Genomic DNA, 13,793 nt, shown 5'->3' with positions numbered 1-13,793 from the left:
GTGACAACACCTGCTTCTTGTAAATGAATTACAGTTGACATGGAAATATACTGTTAACAACTGTAAAACCATATTTGACCCATAATGCATTGCAAATTACAGCTACATCTTGTAAAATGTTTAAACAGTAATATTCTGTAAAAATTTTTACAGTGTGGTATAGAATTTGTAATGGGGAATTGTGAAATTTCACTGCTATCTAAAATGTTGGTGTCATTAAATTAACAAAATACTACATGACTACTTCATATACTGTATGTGGTCAAGAGAACACCACATATACGTTTATGAATGTTAAGTGTGCATGAGTAAATATTGTATAATGCAGTATTTGCATTATTTTTAATTGCCTTTAGTTTCCCCAGTCACATATTGTATTGTATCATCACAAATGAGATATCATTCGAAAGCTTAAACACTCAAAATTCATAATTTGAAAACCATTTTGAAATCGGACATTGATTTACCATGGAAATGCTACTTTAGTACCTTTAAGCTGGCTCCTTCCCCTAGTGGGCGATGTCAAATGGCATATTACAATGTTTTATAGTCAAAACATTTTCTAATCTTGACCAATCAAATATTGTTGGAAAGGTCTAGGTCTCAATGTTCCATATTTGGTGGTTATTTTTTTTTATTTTTTTTTGATATAAGTAATACTGCGATTGTAACCATTTGTGATGGGAAAATGCATTAAATAATTTATATGGCATTTGGGTGTCAAACTGTGGCTATTATTGGAATAGCACCTAAACAAAATCTCACAGGAACCTCAATTTTTGTGATATCAACTTAAAATTTGGAATATAACTTAGTTTGGCTTGGCTTTGCAATTTTAGATTATCATTGATTAAACTGAAAGATTCTGATGATTTTTATCTGTACTATTAAATAGTGATTGCTTCTTAAGAAAATGTTATATTATCATAAATGGTGTATTGAAATGATACTGATAATGTTGTCATGAATATAGCCATTGTTGCTGATATGGCGTTAAAAAGTTATGTGTTGTAAATAGATGTAGGTCTATACTGTATATCAGTACGATATGATGTTAGGGCTATTTTTGTTGAGACTTTTTGGTCCTGCCAGCTCCAGTAATGATGCTGTTTAGATGAGCTTAATATCAAGCAATCTACAGCTACTTCGATTATAAAATCACACCTTAACTTTAGTTAAAATGATCTTGCATTTGCAATGTTATCTGGAAAACCCAGCCTTTATGGATTAGCAGTTACTATTTAATTGTATAACCTCATGTTTTCTCATAAGATAATTATGAGAGTAATTAATGCTAAAATTATAAGTACCGAGAGGAGTGGAAAATTCTTTTTTTCAGACATTTATTCCATTCCGCTTCAAAAACAAGGTGCATCATTAAACTGTAATCGAAACAGTTCAAACTCTAGATGTGAAACAAGTAATTTTCAGAACTGCAGGTTTAAATGGTGCGTTAAAGGTTTAACAAATCTAACTATCCCACTGATTTTCTTCCTTTCTGACTGAATCAGGAGATTGTCTGAAATCTAAACATTGAAACTGACTTTTGCTAACACAAATCTTCCATGATATAACATTCTAATTAAAACGGAATGCTGGCAAAATTAGAAGTATTTCATCAATAAAGTGTTTTCCCCCTCAAGCACAACATGTTATACTGACAAAGGGCTTATTAATGCATTAATACATTTTTGCAATTTTATAATGCATTTTCTTTGTTTAATGATTTGTTGTCAGCTTGTGTAATTCGAGGGAACATTTGTTGAAGTTACTTAAATGCCTCAATTATAGATCCTGGTTATTGTAACCCAAACAATTCACATAAATAGCACACCGAACATGTACAGAATACAAATGTTCCTGATGTTTGTCTTTTCTTTTTGTTAGGGTTTTTTTTTTTTTTTTTTTTTTTTGTATTTGCATTTGCTTATGTGATTAGTGTAATCATTTTGAGTACACACACAATTAAATTAATAGATTATGCAAAATGCATATTTTTGAAGTGATGTATTAAATATATTTTGATGCACAACATTTTTCTTAAGCATAAAAAACATACTATAGGGAACATTACAACTGCATTTATTATTTGCATTTCCTGATAATATGGACGCAATCTGAAAGATGAGACTTAAAAATAACTTCCACACATGCAGTGGTTAAAACAACACTTTATTTATCTGAACTTTATTTGTTCGGCACAGATGCATACCATATTTCGTGCACACTTACGTTTTTATATTTAAATATAATTAATTAAAAATAGCTTGATGTCTATGCTTATGGTCAGCAGCTAAAAGTGAATGCAAGACTTATCTTCCTTCTCTCTGTCTCCTTCCCTTTCTATCTCTCTCACACAAACAACAACACTCTAACTCACACAGGCACAGAAGCACTCGGGGAAAGACAAATCAATGTTGGAAGAGAGCGCTCTGAGACAGTTCCTTTAAAAACCAGTGAGGTTAATCTGTGCATGCCAGACTTCCCGTTTCGATGCATCACCTCGCGCTAATGATCTTAAGCGTTTGGAGAGGATGTTTGCCATATGTATTGTCAAGAAGCAATTTTCGTACCTCTCTAAGGGAGATCATCTGTGCTGTAAACCAAGGTTCAATTGTATTAACTCCACTGGATAAAGGGCACAAACAACAATAGCTCAAGAAAAGGGGATTTCTGTGCCAGTTCAGAACCCCGTGAACCATGATGCTCCTGCCAGACGGATATGCTTTGTGCTTCAAGACTAAATCTAAAAGCAATATAGCTTAGCCTTGTGTTTTCTAAACTTCAAACTAATGTGCATCAGAACAGCACTTCACGAAGTTAACTGGGTGATGACATAACATTTGGTCAGGTGGTTATCGATTCAGTGACTGCAAATTGTGTTTAACTGGTGTCGTGTTTTCTCCTTTCCCCCCCAAATATCTGCAAGATGCAATCCCTTCCAGGTTCTCCATAATGCCACTAAGCTTGTATTTTATTAGCAAAATTCTGGCTCACTCATTCTAATGTAGCTATTGAAGTGAACAGCTTATTAAAACGGCATTCCAGGGCCATATTTATGGTGGGGATCCTCTCTGACTGCAACCAGAGAAAGGTTTGCTGCATTGCTACATAGAGTTGGGTATTGTTTGAATTTTAGCGATTCTGAATCCACTGATCGCTTCTGATTCTTAATGATTCCCAGTTTTGATTCCAGTAAGGTATAAAAAAATGTCAAGATATCAAACATATTTATTCAAAAAAAAAAAAAAAAAAATTCTCTTGTAGCTGAATAACAAAAAAAAAAAAAAAAAAAAAAAAAAAAACAACAAGACTAACTAATGTTTATCAAACATTACAACATGTTATACTGACAAAGGGCTTATTAATGCATTAATACATTTTTGCAATTTTATAATGCATTTTTTTCTTTGTTTAATGATTTGTTGTCAGCTTGTGTAATTCGAGGGAACATTTGTTGAAGTTACTTAAATGCCTCAATTATAGATCCCTGGTTATTGTAAACCCAAACAATTCACATAAATAGCACACCGAACATGTACAGAATACAAATGTTTCCTGATGTAAGGACTACAAAAAAAAAAAATAAAAAAGCAAAAAAAACAAAAATTTGCCAAAAATACCACAGCAAAAACAACAAGACTAACTAATGTTTATCAAACATTATTAAGGACTAGTAAACAGTCAGTAATACACCATGAAAAAGCAAAAAAAAAAAAAAAAAAAAAAAAAAAAAAACAACTGAACAAAGTTTTGTTACTGAAACTAAACTTAAATGTAATCAAATGAAAAACAACACTATAGTTTTCTTTTTACAAAAAAAAAAGAGTAGAGAATAATAAAGTTAGAAAAGTTTTTCATTCAAGATCAGTGAATGATTTTCCTATATGTTCATTGATAAACATTAATGGCACAGATGGAAGCAGGAATATCAGACTGCTGTCACTTTAAGACCTAATGCACAGATACAATGTACTGATACACATGCATTTTTATTCTCTGTTTATGTTCACTAAAGACTGACTCTGTTTACAAGGATATTTCAACATCATTTAGTGTGTTTTAATGAAAGGAAAAATCTTGACCAAGGGTGCATCGGGTACTCATTTGAGACATTTGAGAACTGTGGATACTGGTAGATCTGTTGTGCTTGTGCTCTTGGAATTAAGCACTGCATTTGACACAGTTGACCATACTGTCCTGTTGTCCCATTTAGAGAAATGCGCAGTCATCAAAGGGAACACTCTAAATTCATTTCAGTCCTGTCTTGAAAATAGAATTTTCTCAGTGAATATTGGGGGCTTTGTATCTAGCACAACTCCAGTGTTCAATTTTTAAGGAATATGACATTTCCTTTCACAGCTACACAGACAACAATGATTTATGATTTAAAAGCCTGGATGGCTGTAAATTTTCTCAGATTTATAAAAGCCTGGATGGCTGTAAATTTTCTACATTTCAATAAAAATAAGATTATAGTATTTAAAACCCAATAAAAAATCAAATAAAATACAAATAAAAAAAAAAAAAAAGTAATAGGGCACACTGAATCAAAAATCAAATAAAAGAATAAATAAATAAATAAATAATCAATCTTGGCCCTCTCTCTCCATATGTAATACCCTGTGTAAAAAACATGGGAGACTATTTGGATAGTGCTTTGAAGTTTGACATTCAGGTCAGCTCTGTGGTCAAATCTAGTTTCTTCCATCTAAGAGCACTGGCAAAGGTGAAGTCTTTTCTGTCTTTTAAGAACTTTGAGAGGGCTATTCATGCCCTCATTACTTCAAGGCTCGACTATTGTAATGCACTTTATACAGGGATAATTCAAGGCTCACTTTCTAGACTTCAAGTGGTTCGGGATGCAGTGGCCAGGCTCCTGACTGGGGTTAAAAAATATGAAGATATCACATAGCTGTTAATGTCATTACATTGGTTGCCGGTCCACTACAGAATTGATTTTAAAGCTCTTTTAATGCTTTATAAAGCTCTAAATGGCACCTTCTTACCTTACTGATCTTTTGTCGGAATATGACCCAGGGAAGTCCTTGAGATAATCAAATCAGGGAATATTAGTGGTTCCAAGAACAAAACTAAAACTCAGAGGTGATGGGGCATTCGCAGTAGCCGCGCCAAAATTGTGGAATAGCCTGCCGGCTAGTATTAGGACTGCCAGAACTGTAGGTAATTTTAAATCAAAACTTAAGTCTTATTTGTTTGAAATAGATTTTAACAAATGACATAGTGCCATGTTATGTTTATTTATTTATTTATTTTTTTAATTTTATTGTTTAATGTTTATGTACAGCACATTGGTCAACGGCTGTTATTTTAAATAGTGCTTTATAAATAAAGTGACATTGACACTCTTACCTGAGGGTTCCAATAAGCAAACATTGACATAATGACAGAGCCACCTGGAATGAAGAAAGTGATTAACATGATTCATGTTGAACAAGATAAACAAGCCCCGCCTTTTTTAGGGTTTCCACCTTTTTTTGTTTTTGTTTGTGTGTCTTCTGTTTTAAATTGTGATTGCCACTTTAGTTTACCTACCACTCAAAATGACTGAAACAACTCCTTTCAAATAATAAGGTTATGCAACAAATAATCCTTACATCTGCTCTCCCCCCTTTTTTTAATCTCCAAATCCTCATTCACATCTCTTTCTCCAGTTTATCACACTGTGCTTTAAAATGTAATTGTTTCCTTTTTCTAATCCCTATCATCAGTGTTTCATATTGGAATATTTCTAAAGCTGAGAAATGCAACATTTATCTGTTTAAACATGGGAATGCACTTTAAAATATCCAACAGTGTTCCAGTTAATGATGGAAAAGGTTTAATTAACACATCATACTGGTATGCTACATAATATAGACTTACATATTTCTACACAGTAATATTTAATGCTTTGATACTATTACTGCTGAAAGACTCCCAGCCCCCCCCCCCCCCTTCCCTTTACATTAGTGTCCATGTTGCAGTAGCATAATAATAAAACACAACAAGTGAGAAAGAATAAAATGAATTAACTACATGTACTTACTATAGGGTTAGTTGCATGTATTATGCATAATTTATTCTTATTACTATAGTAAGTATACGCAACATCTGTAAAGTGTTACCTAATGTAATATCACCAGGTTTGCATATGCATTCTTGGAGTGAAACTTTAAACAAGGTTATTGGCAATTGCAGACTGTTTACATTTTAATGGAAGTTACTTCCATAATTCTCAATGCTGGTTTCAGTTTCTCTTTTTGCATGACTAATACCTGCTGATATAGACAGTTATTTCCACTCACGGCAGTGCAGAACTTAATGTTTCTTTTACGTTTTACTTTTTTAGCCCACATGGTGATAACACTGCCAGCTTTTGTCATTGTTATATATTTGAGGTCAGTTGGTGTGCCACAGGCATCAAAGGGCAAGCAGACCCCTAATACGAAGTGCAGGAGGGACAGGACTTCACATTGGTCCCCATGCAGTTTCTGGCCTTTAGCCATCTTATAACCAATACCTAAAGTTTAGGCTGGGAGCGCCATAAAAAATCCCCAGGAAAAAAAGAAAAAGAAAGGAAACAAACATCAATCCAAATCCATTCATAACTATGCTTGGAAACCTTAAAATTGATGTAAACAACAACACATCCATTTCATACTTATTCAGAGAAATAAGCATTCTCAGTGACAGCAATTTGTAGTGCAACGTCTTATGCAGAATCAGCTCTTAACGGACAAATTAATGCATGCATGATGGCTATTCTGTGTTCAGAATATTGTCAAATGTTTCCTGATAGTTGTTTGGGAAGTGAATATAGCATAAAGTTATTAGATTTTTAGTTTTCGATTTATGCAAATGATTTCCACATGAGCCAATCACAGCACTGGAATGGAGAAGCGCCAAACTGCAATCTCTTCCTCGTCAGAAAAGGGATAAAAATACCCTTTCAACAAACACTCCTTGTTCTGAGTCTTCTAATACAGCTAGGTTATGAGTCTCAAGCCTGTAAGGTGACAAACATTACCGATACAACTAAGTTCTGAGTCTCCACCTAATGAGAAAAAGAACATGAACACTTCTGAGTCTCTGGTCCATCCAGTGAGACGGTAACAGTCAAACACATTGTTTTCTGAGCCTCCAGCTGTAAGGAAACAGACATTAACAGATATTATAAGTCCAGTGAGATATACACCATGTCACGAGTCTCCATCCCAGAGAGATGAAAGCAGATTGACCAAATTCCCAGAGATGCAGAAACACACCCAGACACATTTGCAACAAGGTTGAGCTTCTAGCGAGCAAACCTTCACTTCAAGGTGCCTTCTTCTATACGTTTCAGACTGTTGAGGACCTTCAGCCCCTACTTCAGTCCCTCATCTGCGTGTTACAGATATTAGGACTCTCTGTTGTGGATCCCACAGCTCTTTGAGTTCAAGGCTGTTGAAACAGATTCTGTTACCCAGTGGAAATAAGGAAACTCAGTTTTGCTTACACAAACCTTTTTATCAGTGTGCATTGTGTATTGTCAGTATTCAATTTTCTAATATGCATTAGATGCTGCACAGCTGATGTCTGTAAATAACAAATAATATTTTGGCTATTTATTTTCTGTGGAATAAGGTTTTACTAAACCTTTACTTACCTAACTTCAATAAAACTGCAATAAAAATCTAATTTCATTTCGTTATCATCAATGGCATTTAGTAGGATGGTTACTCTTGTTGATCTACAAATTAACAATATCTCACAAATGCATCAGATTGGTCACCTAACAAATTCCCTCCAATTTACATGTCTTTTTTTTTTCAACAATCCTTGATTGCTTCTTACCATTGAGGTGAAACTGCTTAGCTGGTCTCCCTGAAATAAAAGAAGGAAAGAGTCATCTGACACTCTCGCATTCATCTTAAGTGGCATGCAACCAAAGCCACGTGTGAGAACCATTACACTACATTCATACAATTAATGACACATGGCTTTCATTAGGCCTATATACTGGTTCAAATTGTATACTGTGCACACAGTACTGAGACATTATATTACACCATTTTGTATTTATTATATATAATTTGTAGGTATTTATTTATTTATTTTGATGATGACAGAAGTATCAGTATGCAGCAGATTCCCTTTGGACTTTCTTTACCTAATGAGTAACTTAAAGAGTAACTTTGCAGATTTTCAGCTAGCATTGCATTGTTAAAGTCTCTGTGGTAAATGTAAATGAACCATGTGTTCTCTTTCTCCCTGTTCCTGCACGAATATATCTCAGTTTATTTGTCAGCAAAACTTTTGACAGCTCCAGGGCTTTTGTGAAAACTGCAGATCGAACTTTCATGGCAATATTAAACTTAAATGGGGAAAAATTACCCGTTTAAGTTTCCCTACCTTTTTTGGAGATGCCACAGCTCTCTTTCTCTGTTTCTGTTTCTCTGTTTCTCTGTACTTTCTTCTTCTTCTTCTTCTTCTTCTTCTTCTTCTTCTTCTTCTTCTTCTTCTTCTTCTTCTTCTTCTTCTTCTTAATGTCATCTTACCAGTTTTATGAAAAGGTCATCATTCCAACAGTGAATCACCTCTTTAATCATCAAAGATTTATTGATTTGATTGATTGATATGATTAAAAAATAAATAAATAAATACAAATCTGAGGGCACATGTGCTTCTTTTCACTGAAATGACATCTCTCTCTTATGTAAGATCTGCTGGTACCTGTAAGGTCCTCACAGGGGGCCAGTCCTTCGTAATCAAGGGTCTGACTGTTCTCCAGTGTTTTTGTGTGGTTTTGTCTCTGCACTGAAAATAAAGCCCTTCATCAACAAAGAATTGTCTCAAATTAAATCAGGCTCCCAGACCAATATATTACAGTTTAAAGAGGTTTCCTGAAACAGGTTGGTCACTACTTACATGCATTTCTGAACCTCAACCAATGTACTCTACTTATTGAGTCCAGTTTACAAGATGAATACTATTTGTTCTTGTGTCAAACCATTGGAATAAACATTCTAATGGATGTTGTTTTACCCGTCCAATGAGAAGCATACAGGTGCTGCTTACACAGTTGGACATGTTTGAGTCTCATCATTGGATGATAAACCCCTGCTTAGAATTTGCATGTTTGATGTGTACTGACACAAATTATGAGAATGTTTATGCTAGAACAATGCAATTAATATACAGTTTCCAAACATGGACCGAAGAAGGAAATGGAAGAAAACAAACAAACAACCCCCCCTCCACTTTTTTTTTTAATCATGTGTAAACAAAAATGAATCATGTGTAAACAAAAAATATATATATATATTTTTTTTTTTTTTTTTTTCATCCCACTATTTCCTTTGAATGAAGTTTGGTCACTGTATCAGAAAGCTCTATGGCGTTTCATTGTCTGTGTGAGAGGCTGTTCAAACATTCATAGTCATTTGCATATGGCTTGAGAGGAAGAAAAGAAGTGGAGCAGTAAACCAAACAAACAGAAACTGGAATAATGCTAATAGGACACACAGTAGTATGTTTTTATTATTATTATTATTATTATTATTCGTTCCTCGCTTAATTTTTTTCACATCTATTTTTCAAATATATTATTATTTACACCCCCCCAACCAATATACAAATACATAATTTCCTATATAATTTCCAAAGATTTTAGGTATTATAGTATTTGTGTTAATATTTGGTGTGCACATGTGCTGTGCATGTGTGTAATACTGTGTCATAACAAAATACAGTACATTAAACAGGAAACACATTAACAACACGTTAAATGGGCACATTTAACAGGGAAATCAACCGTGTAACCAAACTCCAACTTTAGCAATGTGATTTTTAGATGATCAAATTTATATAAACTGAACATATCCTATTGCAAAGAGGCCGTGAATGTTATGGATTAGTTGAAGGTTCGATGCTGATATTAAATTCATGATTTGACGTCCCTGCACTTCTTAATGATCATGGACTGTGGAGCTGCTGAGGAACTGTTCTTCACATACTCAATCAATACTATGGACCTCCAGTGGGCAGTGAATATTTCCTTTATAGATTGATCTGCCATGTCCTCAAAACAAATAATTGCACAAACAACATCTATTTACAGCAAGGTCTTCTGAGGCGGCCTGGGGGAGTTTACCGTGTTCAGGTAACCAGAGAAGAATGATATTCTTCTCCTTGATAACAGCAGCATATATAAAGTATCCCGGAGGGTGAACGATTGCAACCTGATCTCATTAGCATTCGTAGCTGTTTGTACATGAAGTGTAGTTTTAGCACACATACATTTTCATGGAGAAACATTAATATGTACTACTATTAACACCCTCACAGCATCTAAAATTGAAGAGTTTGATATATATATATATATATATATATATATATAGTAACAAAGTGAAGTAATTTAATACATTTTAAGATTTGTTAAATGTTCAATGTTCACTCTATTTCTAAAGCACTTTTAAAACAACTTTAGTTTAAAACAACTTTAGCTGTTCTGATAGAAAATGGCAAATTGTTCCAAAGCTTGGGGCCAGCAGCAAAGGCTCTGTCACCCCTACATTTCAATCTAGATATGGGAACCAAGAGCAGATGCTTAGTCTGTGATCTGGATGGATTGTGTACAATAATCAACTCAGATAGATATGGAGGAGCGAGGTTGTTTAGAACTTTGTACACAAACAGCAGAATTTTGTATTTAAATGCGATGATAAATCGTTAGCCAGTGAAATGAGCATAAGGCGTGATGTGATTCCATCTGCGACTGCCTGTGAGCAAACGATCAGGCGCATTTTGGACCAGTTGCAGTCGATGAATAGATGAGACAGGCAGCCCATAATATAGCGAGTAACAATAGTCAAGTTGCAGAGAAATGAAAGCATGAATCACAATCTCAAAAGTCTTCCTGCTTTGGAAGGGTTTAAATTTTGCTATAGTCTTCACAGATGGTAGAAGCTGGTACTTACAGTAGAATTAATTTGTTTATTCAGCTTTAGGTTGCTGCCCAGTATAAAGCCCAGATCCTTGATCTCAGAAGATCAATATGGGGAAAGAGAGCCCAGATCAACAGTGCTCAGATTGGTTTTCTCATTTGGCCTGAACAGAACAATTTGTGTTTTATAATCACTGAAATGCAGAAAGTTACGTTAAGCCATGATTTCAATTCTTGGAGATAGACTGTTAGTTGGTTTAAAGCAGACTTGTAATTGTGCTTAAATGGTATGTAAAGCTGGGTATCATCGGCATAGCACTGATACGACACACCAAATCTCCTAAGATCGAACCAATGGGTAACACGTACAGCGAGAACAATGACGGAACCAAAGTTGATCCTTGAGGAACACCACATGAAGAATGCACTACAGAAGAGGAATATTTCCCAATACTGATTGATAATCTTCTGCTAGACAAAAAGGACTGAAACCAGTAAAGTACAGTGCCTCTAATACCAATGCAGTGCTCCAAGCGAGATAACAGAATACCATGGTCAACAAAATCAAACGCTGAACTGAGATCTAAAAGCACTAAGGCCATAATATTACCAGAGTCAGTAGTTGTTAAAATGTCATTGAAAACCTTTGGAAGGGCAGACTTTTGTAAACTTTTAAAATCAGACTGAAAATTTTTGGAGATACAGTTAGTACTCAAATAGTTTTGCAATTGCATAAGTACTATATATATTTTTTTAGAATTTTGGATAAAAACGGCAGTTTAGAAATCGGTCTAAAATTTGAGTAAACTCCAAGATCAAGCGAGGGCTTCTTACAAATCGGTGTTACAGAAGCTAATTTAAAACATTCTGGTACAGTCCCTGTCATAAGATATTTGTTAATAATAAACACTAGGTCTGAACTAATAGTATCAAAGTTTGTTTGACAAATCATGATGGAATAATATCAAAGGGGGAAAAGGTAGATTTTAATTTTAAGATGATTTCTCTAATTAAGTAAGTTCATGATATCTAATGCATTAACTACATTTATATATAATGACATTAAATGTATTTATATATTAAATGACATTGCAATTAACAGAGTTAGGAAATTTGACATTTATAATGATTTAATTTTATTTTGTGGATATTCTAAAACATTACACTCACTATTAATGCTTATTATTTTAATGTGTTTCAAAGTGCAAATAACTACTTTTATTACTTAAATCTAGATTTAATTTTAGTAATGTACCTGTAATAAAATGTATTATTGCTGTAGCCATCAATGTGAATTTATGCATCACAAAATTGGTAATGCACAATATGGAAAAATTGGTTGTTTTATTTGAATATTGAACATGTTTTGACTATTCCAGTTCCAAAGCATCATTGTAGCATTCCTCTCTAAGGTTATACATTAATGAAACTCTTCAAATTTCAGATGCTTTCAATGTGTCACTATTTTATTTTTTGGTGTCTGCTCTGACATAATACATGTAGAGTTTACATGCAAATACCTATGAATGCAAATGAGTAGTTTTAGTGTTAGAATGCAGGCGATTTTGGTTTGGTTTGAATCAGGCAATCACTATTCACTCACTGTAAGTGACTCACAATGACTCATTTGGTGCAAAGACAGATACATACAGAGGTTTTGCTGATGTTAGAAGAGGGGGTGCTATATTGGCCGGAAATGAAGAATAAAACTGACATATTCACACAATCATCTGCCAGATAAATTCATCACCCCTGCTGAGGGATACCCTTCAGATTGAAAAAGAAAATGGCTGAGAAACAAGTGTTAAATTGAGCTCTTGTGACATTTAGAGATTCATCCCTCACACTGCACTACTTCACTCAAATTCCTCTCTCACACTCTCTCTTTCACTGCACTTTCTAGGCCATGATGAGTAGGATGAACACATCTTTAATTAGCCAGTCTGAGTTGAGGCTCAGAGAATGGCCTTCAGTTAACAATATTTCCTATTAATTAAAATGTTAATTAGACAGAATCCCCGAAGCCAGAGTGTGAGTCAGAGTCCTTTTTATAGGTCATATGCGGCTTCTGCTTTGGACACTGTCAAGATTCAGACCCAAACTTTTACATCTCTGCATACAAATATATGTTGTGCCCTTAAAATGGTAAATTACTAGCCTTTCTTGCCCTCACCAGTCTGAGATTGTCAGGGTGATCTCATTCATATTCATAAATATTCATATAGACACACGAAACAACATGAAAATGTGAACAATTGTACAACGTTAGAGACATATGAATGTAAATCAGAGTCTCTAGATAGACTCTAATAGTGGAGATGGGAATAAGCCAAGCAGTTGAAGAGAGGCTGAATGAATGGGATTTCAGTAGACCGCTGTGATAAGTCCAAACTGGATTGGTGCACGTCAGGAACAGCTGATGCAAGCTTGACTGATGTGGCCTACCTGAACTAACGCAATGCTCAATATTTATTGATAAATGCAATCCAGATCCTGATTTCTACCACATTTACATTTTAGAAATACTGACTCATTTGATATGGGGCAAGTCACAAAACGCTAAGCAAGCAAGCACTGGTTATTTAACAGCAAAAACTGCTTTTGGTATGACAATTAAATGCTTAGCTCATCTAAAAGCAACACAAAACCCCCATCAAGTAGGTGTCAGTATTCTTTTTATTTGAGTTTTAGACACTGTGTACCTTTTTGCTTCATTCATCTTATCCTCAATGACCTCGTACCTCCTTCTTTTACAGAACTGACAACTATATTAATGCCACAGGTTTTAGGGGAAACATGCTGACATCAGCTTTGGTTCCTTCAAACTGCTTTTTAGAAAATTATAGGAGTGTGACTTACATAATGG

This window comes from Cyprinus carpio, chromosome A24, assembly GCF_018340385.1.
Source record: "Cyprinus carpio isolate SPL01 chromosome A24, ASM1834038v1, whole genome shotgun sequence".
In the NCBI taxonomy this organism is placed as follows: domain Eukaryota; kingdom Metazoa; phylum Chordata; class Actinopteri; order Cypriniformes; family Cyprinidae; genus Cyprinus; species Cyprinus carpio.
Note: the sequence above shows the minus strand (reverse complement) of the source record.